The sequence below is a fragment of the Anabas testudineus genome, chromosome 17 (assembly GCF_900324465.2).
Source record: "Anabas testudineus chromosome 17, fAnaTes1.2, whole genome shotgun sequence".
NCBI lineage: Eukaryota > Metazoa > Chordata > Actinopteri > Anabantiformes > Anabantidae > Anabas > Anabas testudineus.
The window spans coordinates 18,147,434-18,160,460 of record NC_046626.1 but is presented as its reverse complement, the minus strand read 5'-3'; the positions used below and the strand labels follow the sequence as shown (position 1 = coordinate 18,160,460).

The 13,027-nt window shown below is 45.3% G+C and overlaps 16 non-coding genes across 16 annotated transcripts; all 16 read right to left on the bottom strand.

The window, feature by feature from the left end:
• Positions 1–1,333: 1,333 nt before the first annotated feature.
• LOC113172548 lies at positions 1,334–1,474 on the bottom strand. The gene has a single exon (XR_003299763.1). It is a non-coding gene; the product is annotated as a U4 spliceosomal RNA (small nuclear RNA).
• A 601-nt stretch (positions 1,475–2,075) lies between these two features.
• LOC113172547 lies at positions 2,076–2,216 on the bottom strand. The gene has a single exon (XR_003299762.1). It is a non-coding gene; the product is annotated as a U4 spliceosomal RNA (small nuclear RNA).
• A 601-nt stretch (positions 2,217–2,817) lies between these two features.
• On the bottom strand, positions 2,818–2,958 carry LOC113172557. The gene has a single exon (XR_003299771.1). It is a non-coding gene; the product is annotated as a U4 spliceosomal RNA (small nuclear RNA).
• Positions 2,959–3,559: 601 nt separating this feature from the next.
• LOC113172560 lies at positions 3,560–3,700 on the bottom strand. The gene has a single exon (XR_003299774.1). It is a non-coding gene; the product is annotated as a U4 spliceosomal RNA (small nuclear RNA).
• A 601-nt stretch (positions 3,701–4,301) lies between these two features.
• Positions 4,302–4,442, bottom strand: LOC113172561. Its single transcript, XR_003299775.1, has one exon. It is a non-coding gene; the product is annotated as a U4 spliceosomal RNA (small nuclear RNA).
• A 600-nt stretch (positions 4,443–5,042) lies between these two features.
• Positions 5,043–5,183, bottom strand: LOC113172537. The gene has a single exon (XR_003299752.1). It is a non-coding gene; the product is annotated as a U4 spliceosomal RNA (small nuclear RNA).
• A 601-nt stretch (positions 5,184–5,784) lies between these two features.
• Positions 5,785–5,925, bottom strand: LOC113172538. Its single transcript, XR_003299753.1, has one exon. It is a non-coding gene; the product is annotated as a U4 spliceosomal RNA (small nuclear RNA).
• Positions 5,926–6,525: 600 nt separating this feature from the next.
• LOC113172539 lies at positions 6,526–6,666 on the bottom strand. The gene has a single exon (XR_003299754.1). It is a non-coding gene; the product is annotated as a U4 spliceosomal RNA (small nuclear RNA).
• Positions 6,667–7,267: 601 nt separating this feature from the next.
• LOC113172535 lies at positions 7,268–7,408 on the bottom strand. The gene has a single exon (XR_003299751.1). It is a non-coding gene; the product is annotated as a U4 spliceosomal RNA (small nuclear RNA).
• A 602-nt stretch (positions 7,409–8,010) lies between these two features.
• Positions 8,011–8,151, bottom strand: LOC113172540. Its single transcript, XR_003299755.1, has one exon. It is a non-coding gene; the product is annotated as a U4 spliceosomal RNA (small nuclear RNA).
• Positions 8,152–8,752: 601 nt separating this feature from the next.
• Positions 8,753–8,893, bottom strand: LOC113172541. Its single transcript, XR_003299756.1, has one exon. It is a non-coding gene; the product is annotated as a U4 spliceosomal RNA (small nuclear RNA).
• A 601-nt stretch (positions 8,894–9,494) lies between these two features.
• On the bottom strand, positions 9,495–9,635 carry LOC113172542. Its single transcript, XR_003299757.1, has one exon. It is a non-coding gene; the product is annotated as a U4 spliceosomal RNA (small nuclear RNA).
• A 601-nt stretch (positions 9,636–10,236) lies between these two features.
• On the bottom strand, positions 10,237–10,377 carry LOC113172543. The gene has a single exon (XR_003299758.1). It is a non-coding gene; the product is annotated as a U4 spliceosomal RNA (small nuclear RNA).
• Positions 10,378–10,978: 601 nt separating this feature from the next.
• On the bottom strand, positions 10,979–11,119 carry LOC113172544. Its single transcript, XR_003299759.1, has one exon. It is a non-coding gene; the product is annotated as a U4 spliceosomal RNA (small nuclear RNA).
• Positions 11,120–11,720: 601 nt separating this feature from the next.
• LOC113172545 lies at positions 11,721–11,861 on the bottom strand. Its single transcript, XR_003299760.1, has one exon. It is a non-coding gene; the product is annotated as a U4 spliceosomal RNA (small nuclear RNA).
• A 601-nt stretch (positions 11,862–12,462) lies between these two features.
• LOC113172546 lies at positions 12,463–12,603 on the bottom strand. Its single transcript, XR_003299761.1, has one exon. It is a non-coding gene; the product is annotated as a U4 spliceosomal RNA (small nuclear RNA).
• Between the last annotated feature and the right edge of the window lie 424 nt (positions 12,604–13,027).

The following is a 13,027-nucleotide window of genomic DNA, read 5'->3' as shown; positions in this document are numbered from 1 at the left end:
TGAGGTTCTCCTTAGGAGTGACCAGGTTAGACAGAATAAGGAACGAGCACATCAGAGGGACGGCTCACGTTGCCTGTGTTAGCGACAAAGTCAGAGAGGCCAGACTGAGATGGTTTGGACATGTTCAGAGGAGGGATAGTGAATATATTGGTAGAAGGATGTTGGAGATGGAGCTGCCAGGCAGGAGGGCAAGAGGACGACCAAGGAGGAGATATATGGATGTCTTAACAGAGGACATGAGGTTGGCTAGTGTTAGGGTAGAAGATGTTCATGATAGATTTAGGTGGAAAAGGATGATTCGCTGTGGCGACCCCTGATGGGAAAAGCCGAAAGAAGAAGAAGAAGCTTGAAGAATATTAACTATTTGGCCAAAACCTATGGGGAACTCTAGTCTGGGATTTGTCGTGTCTAGTAATATAGTTTTTAAGTTGTGATAAGGCTTAAATTATTTGGTACTAAATCATTTACTAAGGCATCATAGTCATAAGTCATTCATAATAATTAATGGGTTGCCAGGTTGTGGAAAATCCTCCTTCAGTGTAATACTTTATCTAAATACCCCTCCAAATGACTATTTATCTTCAGGAACAGGGTTGCCAGACAAAGGACCAAAACCGTGTATCAACATCTTATTATAGGAGTTATTGTAGAATCTTTTGTATTCAATGGATGATATAAATAGATTATTCAAGCATCACAGTTCCATTACACTCTACTGATGAATTATTAACGTGCAACTACAACCTAAATGGTTCAGGAGCCTCTTCAATAAATGTAATTGGTTGAAAAATGTCATACTGGTGGAGGGCTTTTCAGAAGATGGCTAATATCTGTTCTATAAAGCTGCACAGTCAAAGGTGATTAGTCCTCCAACAGGATAATGAGTAAAACAAACAGCTAAAAACATTCAAAAATGGCGAAGAACAAATCAGTGACTCTGAAGTGACCCTCTATGAGTCCTGATCTAAATCCTACGGAACACACCATCTGCACACCCACATAAGACTCGAAAAATAACAAGCTTGGTCCCAACATAGTCTACTCTTAACAGGTGGCTGGTTAGTGTGGAGGTAAACTCACCACCTTCCGTGTGGGTGACTGAGGTTCGAATCCCAGCTGTGACCTACCTTCAGAAAGCTCTCGCATTTATATTACTGTAAGAACAACCATTACACCATTAGAGCTCAGAAGTAATTAGAGAGCAAAAGGACTGGAATCTCGTACATAGTAAAGAAAAGTAAAATAAAATTCACAGCCCCTATGAAATCAGGTGCAAATTTACTAAACATATAAATTAGTAACCTAACAATTTCATTTAGACAAAGAAAATAAGCCTCCATGAAGACCATCAAAAATTGCCATAGCCGACCATATTGCAAGTCATCAAGGCGGGGTATTGGGTAAAGTTTTCAACTAGCAATAATCGCGCCTCGGATAAACCTCATGGGCTACGATACTGCCACTGCACAAGAATGACTTGCAACGTTTTCACAGCAGGCACCTCTAAGATCTGCACACCCCCAGGTTACGGTTTACACGCTATTGAGCTGCAAGTTTATGTGGTGACGCCAGAATCCCAGAATAATACGCAAATTGAGCATTTAGTTCAACCCAAGCTTCTATTTGTTACTTTTAGACTGACACTTTTTAAAGTTCCGTTATTAAACTTATGCTAAGATGAGACTCGACATCAAAACCCTCCACTTCCACCTAAGCTCCACCCTGTCCCTGCTTTGTTGCTCTGCACAAATGTCGCCCCGCCCCTCGGGTATTTGTTGTTAGGAAAAGGCAACACACCAGAATGCACAGCTAGTCCCTCCTGGCAGCGTTGTACAGTGGGGCTCCACTACAGGAGCTCTCTCGTCACACAGATATTGGAGCATATTGCCAGCAAAGCAAAACGTCGGACAAAAAGGTGCCTTCTCCTTATTTAAGCAAGCTTAACTACTGGGATGAGCTTTAGAAAACAGGCCAAGATCTTACTTCCAACTTGAAGTCCCACACAAGAAACTAGGTTTTTCATGGTGTGACAGACCTATCACGCAACAGCAATTTTACATTCACACAAATATCAGCCTCCACGGAGACCATCAAAAATTGCCATAGCCGACTATATTGCAAGTCGTCAAGGCGGGGTATTGGGTAAAGTTTTCAACTAGCAATAATCGCGCCTCGGATAAACCTCATGGGCTACGATACTGCCACTGCACAAGAATGACTTGCAACGCTTTCACAGCAGGCGCCTCTAAGATCTGCACACCCCCAGGTTACGGTTTACACGCTATTGAGCTGCAAGTTTATGTGGTGACGCCAGAATCCCAGGATAATACGCAAATTGGCCATTTAGCTTAACCCAAGCTTCTATTTGTTACTTTTAGACTGACACTTTTTAAAGTTCCGTTATTAAACTTATGCTAAGATGAGACTCGACATCAAAACCCTCCACTTCCACCTAAGCTCCACCCTGTCCCTGCTTTGTTGCTCTGCACAAATGTCGCCCCGCCCCTCGGGTATTTGTTGTTAGGAAAAGGCAACACACCAGAATGCACAGCTAGTCCCTCCTGGCAGCGTTGTACAGTGGGGCTCCACTACAGGAGCTCTCTCGTCACACAGATATTGGAGCATATTGCCAGCAAAGCAAAACGTCGGACAAAAAAGGTGCCTTCTCCTTATTTAAGCAAGCTTAACTACTGGGATGAGCTTTAGAAAACGGCCAAGATCTTACTTCCAACTTGAAGTCCCACACAAGAAACTAGGTTTTTCATGGTGTGACAGACCTATCACGCAACAGCAATTTTACATTCACACAAATATCAGCCTCCACGGAGACCATCAAAAATTGCCATAGCCGACTATATTGCAAGTCGTCAAGGCGGGGTATTGGGTAAAGTTTTCAACTAGCAATAATCGCGCCTCGGATAAACCTCATGGGCTACGATACTGCCACTGCACAAGAATGACTTGCAACGCTTTCACAGCAGGCGCCTCTAAGATCTGCACACCCCCAGGTTACGGTTTACACGCTATTGAGCTGCAAGTTTATGTGGTGACGCCAGAATCCCAGGATAATACGCAAATTGGCCATTTAGCTTAACCCAAGCTTCTATTTGTTACTTTTAGACTGACACTTTTTAAAGTTCCGTTATTAAACTTATGCTAAGATGAGACTCGACATCAAAACCCTCCACTTCCACCTAAGCTCCACCCTGTCCCTGCTTTGTTGCTCTGCACAAATGTCGCCCCGCCCCTCGGGTATTTGTTGTTAGGAAAAGGCAACACACCAGAATGCACAGCTAGTCCCTCCTGGCAGCGTTGTACAGTGGGGCTCCACTACAGGAGCTCTCTCGTCACACAGATATTGGAGCATATTGCCAGCAAAGCAAAACGTCGGACAAAAAAGGTGCCTTCTCCTTATTTAAGCAAGCTTAACTACTGGGATGAGCTTTAGAAAACGGCCAAGATCTTACTTCCAACTTGAAGTCCCACACAAGAAACTAGGTTTTTCATGGTGTGACAGACCTATCACGCAACAGCAATTTTACATTCACACAAATATCAGCCTCCACGGAGACCATCAAAAATTGCCATAGCCGACTATATTGCAAGTCGTCAAGGCGGGGTATTGGGTAAAGTTTTCAACTAGCAATAATCGCGCCTCGGATAAACCTCATGGGCTACGATACTGCCACTGCACAAGAATGACTTGCAACGCTTTCACAGCAGGCGCCTCTAAGATCTGCACACCCCCAGGTTACGGTTTACACGCTATTGAGCTGCAAGTTTATGTGGTGACGCCAGAATCCCAGGATAATACGCAAATTGGCCATTTAGCTTAACCCAAGCTTCTATTTGTTACTTTTAGACTGACACTTTTTAAAGTTCCGTTATTAAACTTATGCTAAGATGAGACTCGACATCAAAACCCTCCACTTCCACCTAAGCTCCACCCTGTCCCTGCTTTGTTGCTCTGCACAAATGTCGCCCCGCCCCTCGGGTATTTGTTGTTAGGAAAAGGCAACACACCAGAATGCACAGCTAGTCCCTCCTGGCAGCGTTGTACAGTGGGGCTCCACTACAGGAGCTCTCTCGTCACACAGATATTGGAGCATATTGCCAGCAAAGCAAAACGTCGGACAAAAAAGGTGCCTTCTCCTTATTTAAGCAAGCTTAACTACTGGGATGAGCTTTAGAAAACGGCCAAGATCTTACTTCCAACTTGAAGTCCCACACAAGAAACTAGGTTTTTCATGGTGTGACAGACCTATCACGCAACAGCAATTTTACATTCACACAAATATCAGCCTCCACGGAGACCATCAAAAATTGCCATAGCCGACTATATTGCAAGTCGTCAAGGCGGGGTATTGGGTAAAGTTTTCAACTAGCAATAATCGCGCCTCGGATAAACCTCATGGGCTACGATACTGCCACTGCACAAGAATGACTTGCAACGCTTTCACAGCAGGCGCCTCTAAGATCTGCACACCCCCAGGTTACGGTTTACACGCTATTGAGCTGCAAGTTTATGTGGTGACGCCAGAATCCCAGGATAATACGCAAATTGGCCATTTAGCTTAACCCAAGCTTCTATTTGTTACTTTTAGACTGACACTTTTTAAAGTTCCGTTATTAAACTTATGCTAAGATGAGACTCGACATCAAAACCCTCCACTTCCACCTAAGCTCCACCCTGTCCCTGCTTTGTTGCTCTGCACAAATGTCGCCCCGCCCCTCGGGTATTTGTTGTTAGGAAAAGGCAACACACCAGAATGCACAGCTAGTCCCTCCTGGCAGCGTTGTACAGTGGGGCTCCACTACAGGAGCTCTCTCGTCACACAGATATTGGAGCATATTGCCAGCAAAGCAAAACGTCGGACAAAAAGGTGCCTTCTCCTTATTTAAGCAAGCTTAACTACTGGGATGAGCTTTAGAAAACGGCCAAGATCTTACTTCCAACTTGAAGTCCCACACAAGAAACTAGGTTTTTCATGGTGTGACAGACCTATCACGCAACAGCAATTTTACATTCACACAAATATCAGCCTCCACGGAGACCATCAAAAATTGCCATAGCCGACTATATTGCAAGTCGTCAAGGCGGGGTATTGGGTAAAGTTTTCAACTAGCAATAATCGCGCCTCGGATAAACCTCATGGGCTACGATACTGCCACTGCACAAGAATGACTTGCAACGCTTTCACAGCAGGCGCCTCTAAGATCTGCACACCCCCAGGTTACGGTTTACACGCTATTGAGCTGCAAGTTTATGTGGTGACGCCAGAATCCCAGGATAATACGCAAATTGGCCATTTAGCTTAACCCAAGCTTCTATTTGTTACTTTTAGACTGACACTTTTTAAAGTTCCGTTATTAAACTTATGCTAAGATGAGACTCGACATCAAAACCCTCCACTTCCACCTAAGCTCCACCCTGTCCCTGCTTTGTTGCTCTGCACAAATGTCGCCCCGCCCCTCGGGTATTTGTTGTTAGGAAAAGGCAACACACCAGAATGCACAGCTAGTCCCTCCTGGCAGCGTTGTACAGTGGGGCTCCACTACAGGAGCTCTCTCGTCACACAGATATTGGAGCATATTGCCAGCAAAGCAAAACGTCGGACAAAAAAGGTGCCTTCTCCTTATTTAAGCAAGCTTAACTACTGGGATGAGCTTTAGAAAACGGCCAAGATCTTACTTCCAACTTGAAGTCCCACACAAGAAACTAGGTTTTTCATGGTGTGACAGACCTATCACGCAACAGCAATTTTACATTCACACAAATATCAGCCTCCACGGAGACCATCAAAAATTGCCATAGCCGACTATATTGCAAGTCGTCAAGGCGGGGTATTGGGTAAAGTTTTCAACTAGCAATAATCGCGCCTCGGATAAACCTCATGGGCTACGATACTGCCACTGCACAAGAATGACTTGCAACGCTTTCACAGCAGGCGCCTCTAAGATCTGCACACCCCCAGGTTACGGTTTACACGCTATTGAGCTGCAAGTTTATGTGGTGACGCCAGAATCCCAGGATAATACGCAAATTGGCCATTTAGCTTAACCCAAGCTTCTATTTGTTACTTTTAGACTGACACTTTTTAAAGTTCCGTTATTAAACTTATGCTAAGATGAGACTCGACATCAAAACCCTCCACTTCCACCTAAGCTCCACCCTGTCCCTGCTTTGTTGCTCTGCACAAATGTCGCCCCGCCCCTCGGGTATTTGTTGTTAGGAAAAGGCAACACACCAGAATGCACAGCTAGTCCCTCCTGGCAGCGTTGTACAGTGGGGCTCCACTACAGGAGCTCTCTCGTCACACAGATATTGGAGCATATTGCCAGCAAAGCAAAACGTCGGACAAAAAGGTGCCTTCTCCTTATTTAAGCAAGCTTAACTACTGGGATGAGCTTTAGAAAACGGCCAAGATCTTACTTCCAACTTGAAGTCCCACACAAGAAACTAGGTTTTTCATGGTGTGACAGACCTATCACGCAACAGCAATTTTACATTCACACAAATATCAGCCTCCACGGAGACCATCAAAAATTGCCATAGCCGACTATATTGCAAGTCGTCAAGGCGGGGTATTGGGTAAAGTTTTCAACTAGCAATAATCGCGCCTCGGATAAACCTCATGGGCTACGATACTGCCACTGCACAAGAATGACTTGCAACGCTTTCACAGCAGGCGCCTCTAAGATCTGCACACCCCCAGGTTACGGTTTACACGCTATTGAGCTGCAAGTTTATGTGGTGACGCCAGAATCCCAGGATAATACGCAAATTGGGCATTTAGCTTAACCCAAGCTTCTATTTGTTACTTTTAGACTGACACTTTTTAAAGTTCCGTTATTAAACTTATGCTAAGATGAGACTCGACATCAAAACCCTCCACTTCCACCTAAGCTCCACCCTGTCCCTGCTTTGTTGCTCTGCACAAATGTCGCCCCGCCCCTCGGGTATTTGTTGTTAGGAAAAGGCAACACACCAGAATGCACAGCTAGTCCCTCCTGGCAGCGTTGTACAGTGGGGCTCCACTACAGGAGCTCTCTCGTCACACAGATATTGGAGCATATTGCCAGCAAAGCAAAACGTCGGACAAAAGAGGTGCCTTCTCCTTATTTAAGCAAGCTTAACTACTGGGATGAGCTTTAGAAAACGGCCAAGATCTTACTTCCAACTTGAAGTCCCACACAAGAAACTAGGTTTTTCATGGTGTGACAGACCTATCACGCAACAGCAATTTTACATTCACACAAATATCAGCCTCCACAGAGACTATCAAAAATTGCCATAGCCGACTATATTGCAAGTCGTCAAGGCGGGGTATTGGGTAAAGTTTTCAACTAGCAATAATCGCGCCTCGGATAAACCTCATGGGCTACGATACTGCCACTGCACAAGAATGACTTGCAATGCTTTCACAGCAGGCGCCTCTAAGATCTGCACACCCCCAGGTTACGGTTTACACGCTATTGAGCTGCAAGTTTATGTGGTGACGCCAGAATCCCAGGATAATACGCAAATTGGGCATTTAGCTTAACCCAAGCTTCTATTTGTTACTTTTAGACTGACACTTTTTAAAGTTCCGTTATTAAACTTATGCTAAGATGAGACTCGACATCAAAACCCTCCACTTCCACCTAAGCTCCACCCTGTCCCTGCTTTGTTGCTCTGCACAAATGTCGCCCCGCCCCTCGGGTATTTGTTGTTAGGAAAAGGCAACACACCAGAATGCACAGCTAGTCCCTCCTGGCAGCGTTGTACAGTGGGGCTCCACTACAGGAGCTCTCTCGTCACACAGATATTGGAGCATATTGCCAGCAAAGCAAAACGTCGGACAAAAGAGGTGCCTTCTCCTTATTTAAGCAAGCTTAACTACTGGGATGAGCTTTAGAAAACAGGCCAAGATCTTACTTCCAACTTGAAGTCCCACACAAGAAACTAGGTTTTTCATGGTGTGACAGACCTATCACGCAACAGCAATTTTACATTCACACAAATATCAGCCTCCACGGAGACCATCAAAAATTGCCATAGCCGACTATATTGCAAGTCGTCAAGGCGGGGTATTGGGTAAAGTTTTCAACTAGCAATAATCGCGCCTCGGATAAACCTCATGGGCTACGATACTGCCACTGCACAAGAATGACTTGCAACGCTTTCACAGCAGGCGCCTCTAAGATCTGCACACCCCCAGGTTACGGTTTACACGCTATTGAGCTGCAAGTTTATGTGGTGACGCCAGAATCCCAGGATAATACGCAAATTGGCCATTTAGCTTAACCCAAGCTTCTATTTGTTACTTTTAGACTGACACTTTTTAAAGTTCCGTTATTAAACTTATGCTAAGATGAGACTCGACATCAAAACCCTCCACTTCCACCTAAGCTCCACCCTGTCCCTGCTTTGTTGCTCTGCACAAATGTCGCCCCGCCCCTCGGGTATTTGTTGTTAGGAAAAGGCAACACACCAGAATGCACAGCTAGTCCCTCCTGGCAGCGTTGTACAGTGGGGCTCCACTACAGGAGCTCTCTCGTCACACAGATATTGGAGCATATTGCCAGCAAAGCAAAACGTCGGACAAAAAAGGTGCCTTCTCCTTATTTAAGCAAGCTTAACTACTGGGATGAGCTTTAGAAAACGGCCAAGATCTTACTTCCAACTTGAAGTCCCACACAAGAAACTAGGTTTTTCATGGTGTGACAGACCTATCACGCAACAGCAATTTTACATTCACACAAATATCAGCCTCCACGGAGACCATCAAAAATTGCCATAGCCGACTATATTGCAAGTCGTCAAGGCGGGGTATTGGGTAAAGTTTTCAACTAGCAATAATCGCGCCTCGGATAAACCTCATGGGCTACGATACTGCCACTGCACAAGAATGACTTGCAACGCTTTCACAGCAGGCGCCTCTAAGATCTGCACACCCCCAGGTTACGGTTTACACGCTATTGAGCTGCAAGTTTATGTGGTGACGCCAGAATCCCAGGATAATACGCAAATTGGCCATTTAGCTTAACCCAAGCTTCTATTTGTTACTTTTAGACTGACACTTTTTAAAGTTCCGTTATTAAACTTATGCTAAGATGAGACTCGACATCAAAACCCTCCACTTCCACCTAAGCTCCACCCTGTCCCTGCTTTGTTGCTCTGCACAAATGTCGCCCCGCCCCTCGGGTATTTGTTGTTAGGAAAAGGCAACACACCAGAATGCACAGCTAGTCCCTCCTGGCAGCGTTGTACAGTGGGGCTCCACTACAGGAGCTCTCTCGTCACACAGATATTGGAGCATATTGCCAGCAAAGCAAAACGTCGGACAAAAAAGGTGCCTTCTCCTTATTTAAGCAAGCTTAACTACTGGGATGAGCTTTAGAAAACGGCCAAGATCTTACTTCCAACTTGAAGTCCCACACAAGAAACTAGGTTTTTCATGGTGTGACAGACCTATCACGCAACAGCAATTTTACATTCACACAAATATCAGCCTCCACGGAGACCATCAAAAATTGCCATAGCCGACTATATTGCAAGTCGTCAAGGCGGGGTATTGGGTAAAGTTTTCAACTAGCAATAATCGCGCCTCGGATAAACCTCATGGGCTACGATACTGCCACTGCACAAGAATGACTTGCAACGCTTTCACAGCAGGCGCCTCTAAGATCTGCACACCCCCAGGTTACGGTTTACACGCTATTGAGCTGCAAGTTTATGTGGTGACGCCAGAATCCCAGGATAATACGCAAATTGGCCATTTAGCTTAACCCAAGCTTCTATTTGTTACTTTTAGACTGACACTTTTTAAAGTTCCGTTATTAAACTTATGCTAAGATGAGACTCGACATCAAAACCCTCCACTTCCACCTAAGCTCCACCCTGTCCCTGCTTTGTTGCTCTGCACAAATGTCGCCCCGCCCCTCGGGTATTTGTTGTTAGGAAAAGGCAACACACCAGAATGCACAGCTAGTCCCTCCTGGCAGCGTTGTACAGTGGGGCTCCACTACAGGAGCTCTCTCGTCACACAGATATTGGAGCATATTGCCAGCAAAGCAAAACGTCGGACAAAAAAGGTGCCTTCTCCTTATTTAAGCAAGCTTAACTACTGGGATGAGCTTTAGAAAACGGCCAAGATCTTACTTCCAACTTGAAGTCCCACACAAGAAACTAGGTTTTTCATGGTGTGACAGACCTATCACGCAACAGCAATTTTACATTCACACAAATATCAGCCTCCACGGAGACCATCAAAAATTGCCATAGCCGACTATATTGCAAGTCGTCAAGGCGGGGTATTGGGTAAAGTTTTCAACTAGCAATAATCGCGCCTCGGATAAACCTCATGGGCTACGATACTGCCACTGCACAAGAATGACTTGCAACGCTTTCACAGCAGGCGCCTCTAAGATCTGCACACCCCCAGGTTACGGTTTACACGCTATTGAGCTGCAAGTTTATGTGGTGACGCCAGAATCCCAGGATAATACGCAAATTGGCCATTTAGCTTAACCCAAGCTTCTATTTGTTACTTTTAGACTGACACTTTTTAAAGTTCCGTTATTAAACTTATGCTAAGATGAGACTCGACATCAAAACCCTCCACTTCCACCTAAGCTCCACCCTGTCCCTGCTTTGTTGCTCTGCACAAATGTCGCCCCGCCCCTCGGGTATTTGTTGTTAGGAAAAGGCAACACACCAGAATGCACAGCTAGTCCCTCCTGGCAGCGTTGTACAGTGGGGCTCCACTACAGGAGCTCTCTCGTCACACAGATATTGGAGCATATTGCCAGCAAAGCAAAACGTCGGACAAAAAAGGTGCCTTCTCCTTATTTAAGCAAGCTTAACTACTGGGATGAGCTTTAGAAAACAGCCAAGATCTTACTTCCAACTTGAAGTCCCACACAAGAAACTAGGTTTTTCATGGTGTGACAGACCTATCACGCAACAGCAATTTTACATTCACACAAATATCAGCCTCCACGGAGACCATCAAAAATTGCCATAGCCGACTATATTGCAAGTCGTCAAGGCGGGGTATTGGGTAAAGTTTTCAACTAGCAATAATCGCGCCTCGGATAAACCTCATGGGCTACGATACTGCCACTGCACAAGAATGACTTGCAACGCTTTCACAGCAGGCGCCTCTAAGATCTGCACACCCCCAGGTTACGGTTTACACGCTATTGAGCTGCAAGTTTATGTGGTGACGCCAGAATCCCAGGATAATACGCAAATTGGCCATTTAGCTTAACCCAAGCTTCTATTTGTTACTTTTAGACTGACACTTTTTAAAGTTCCGTTATTAAACTTATGCTAAGATGAGACTCGACATCAAAACCCTCCACTTCCACCTAAGCTCCACCCTGTCCCTGCTTTGTTGCTCTGCACAAATGTCGCCCCGCCCCTCGGGTATTTGTTGTTAGGAAAAGGCAACACACCAGAATGCACAGCTAGTCCCTCCTGGCAGCGTTGTACAGTGGGGCTCCACTACAGGAGCTCTCTCGTCACACAGATATTGGAGCATATTGCCAGCAAAGCAAAACGTCGGACAAAAAAGGTGCCTTCTCCTTATTTAAGCAAGCTTAACTACTGGGATGAGCTTTAGAAAACGGCCAAGATCTTACTTCCAACTTGAAGTCCCACACAAGAAACTAGGTTTTTCATGGTGTGACAGACCTATCACGCAACAGCAATTTTACATTCACACAAATATCAGCCTCCACGGAGACCATCAAAAATTGCCATAGCCGACTATATTGCAAGTCGTCAAGGCGGGGTATTGGGTAAAGTTTTCAACTAGCAATAATCGCGCCTCGGATAAACCTCATGGGCTACGATACTGCCACTGCACAAGAATGACTTGCAACGCTTTCACAGCAGGCGCCTCTAAGATCTGCACACCCCCAGGTTACGGTTTACACGCTATTGAGCTGCAAGTTTATGTGGTGACGCCAGAATCCCAGGATAATACGCAAATTGGCCATTTAGCTTAACCCAAGCTTCTATTTGTTACTTTTAGACTGACACTTTTTAAAGTTCCGTTATTAAACTTATGCTAAGATGAGACTCGACATCAAAACCCTCCACTTCCACCTAAGCTCCACCCTGTCCCTGCTTTGTTGCTCTGCACAAATGTCGCCCCGCCCCTCGGGTATTTGTTGTTAGGAAAAGGCAACACACCAGAATGCACAGCTAGTCCCTCCTGGCAGCGTTGTACAGTGGGGCTCCACTACAGGAGCTCTCTCGTCACACAGATATTGGAGCATATTGCCAGCAAAGCAAAACGTCGGACAAAAAAGGTGCCTTCTCCTTATTTAAGCAAGCTTAACTACTGGGATGAGCTTTAGAAAACAGCCAAGATCTTACTTCCAACTTGAAGTCCCACACAAGAAACTAGGTTTTTCATGGTGTGACAGACCTATCACGCAACAGCAAGTTTACATTCACACAAATATCAGCCTACAAGGAGACCATCAAAAATTGCCATAGCCGACTATATTGCAAGTCGTCAAGGCGGGGTATTGGGTAAAGTTTTCAACTAGCAATAATCGCGCCTCGGATAAACCTCATGGGCTACGATACTGCCACTGCACAAGAATGACTTGCAACGCTTTCACAGCAGGCGCCTCTAAGATCTGCACACCCCCAGGTTACGGTTTACACGCTATTGAGCTGCAAGTTTATGTGGTGACGCCAGAATCCCAGGATAATACGCAAATTGGCCATTTAGCTTAACCCAAGCTTCTATTTGTTACTTTTAGACTGACACTTTTTAAAGTTCCGTTATTAAACTTATGCTAAGATGAGACTCGACATCAAAACCCTCCACTTCCACCTAAGCTCCACCCTGTCCCTGCTTTGTTGCTCTGCACAAATGTCGCCCCGCCCCTCGGGTATTTGTTGTTAGGAAAAGGCAACACACCAGAATGCACAGCTAAATACTATCAGCAATCTATCACTGACAAATGCATTAAACATCAACATCATATAAGGTTTGTAGCCTTTTTCTCATTTAGTCCTCCA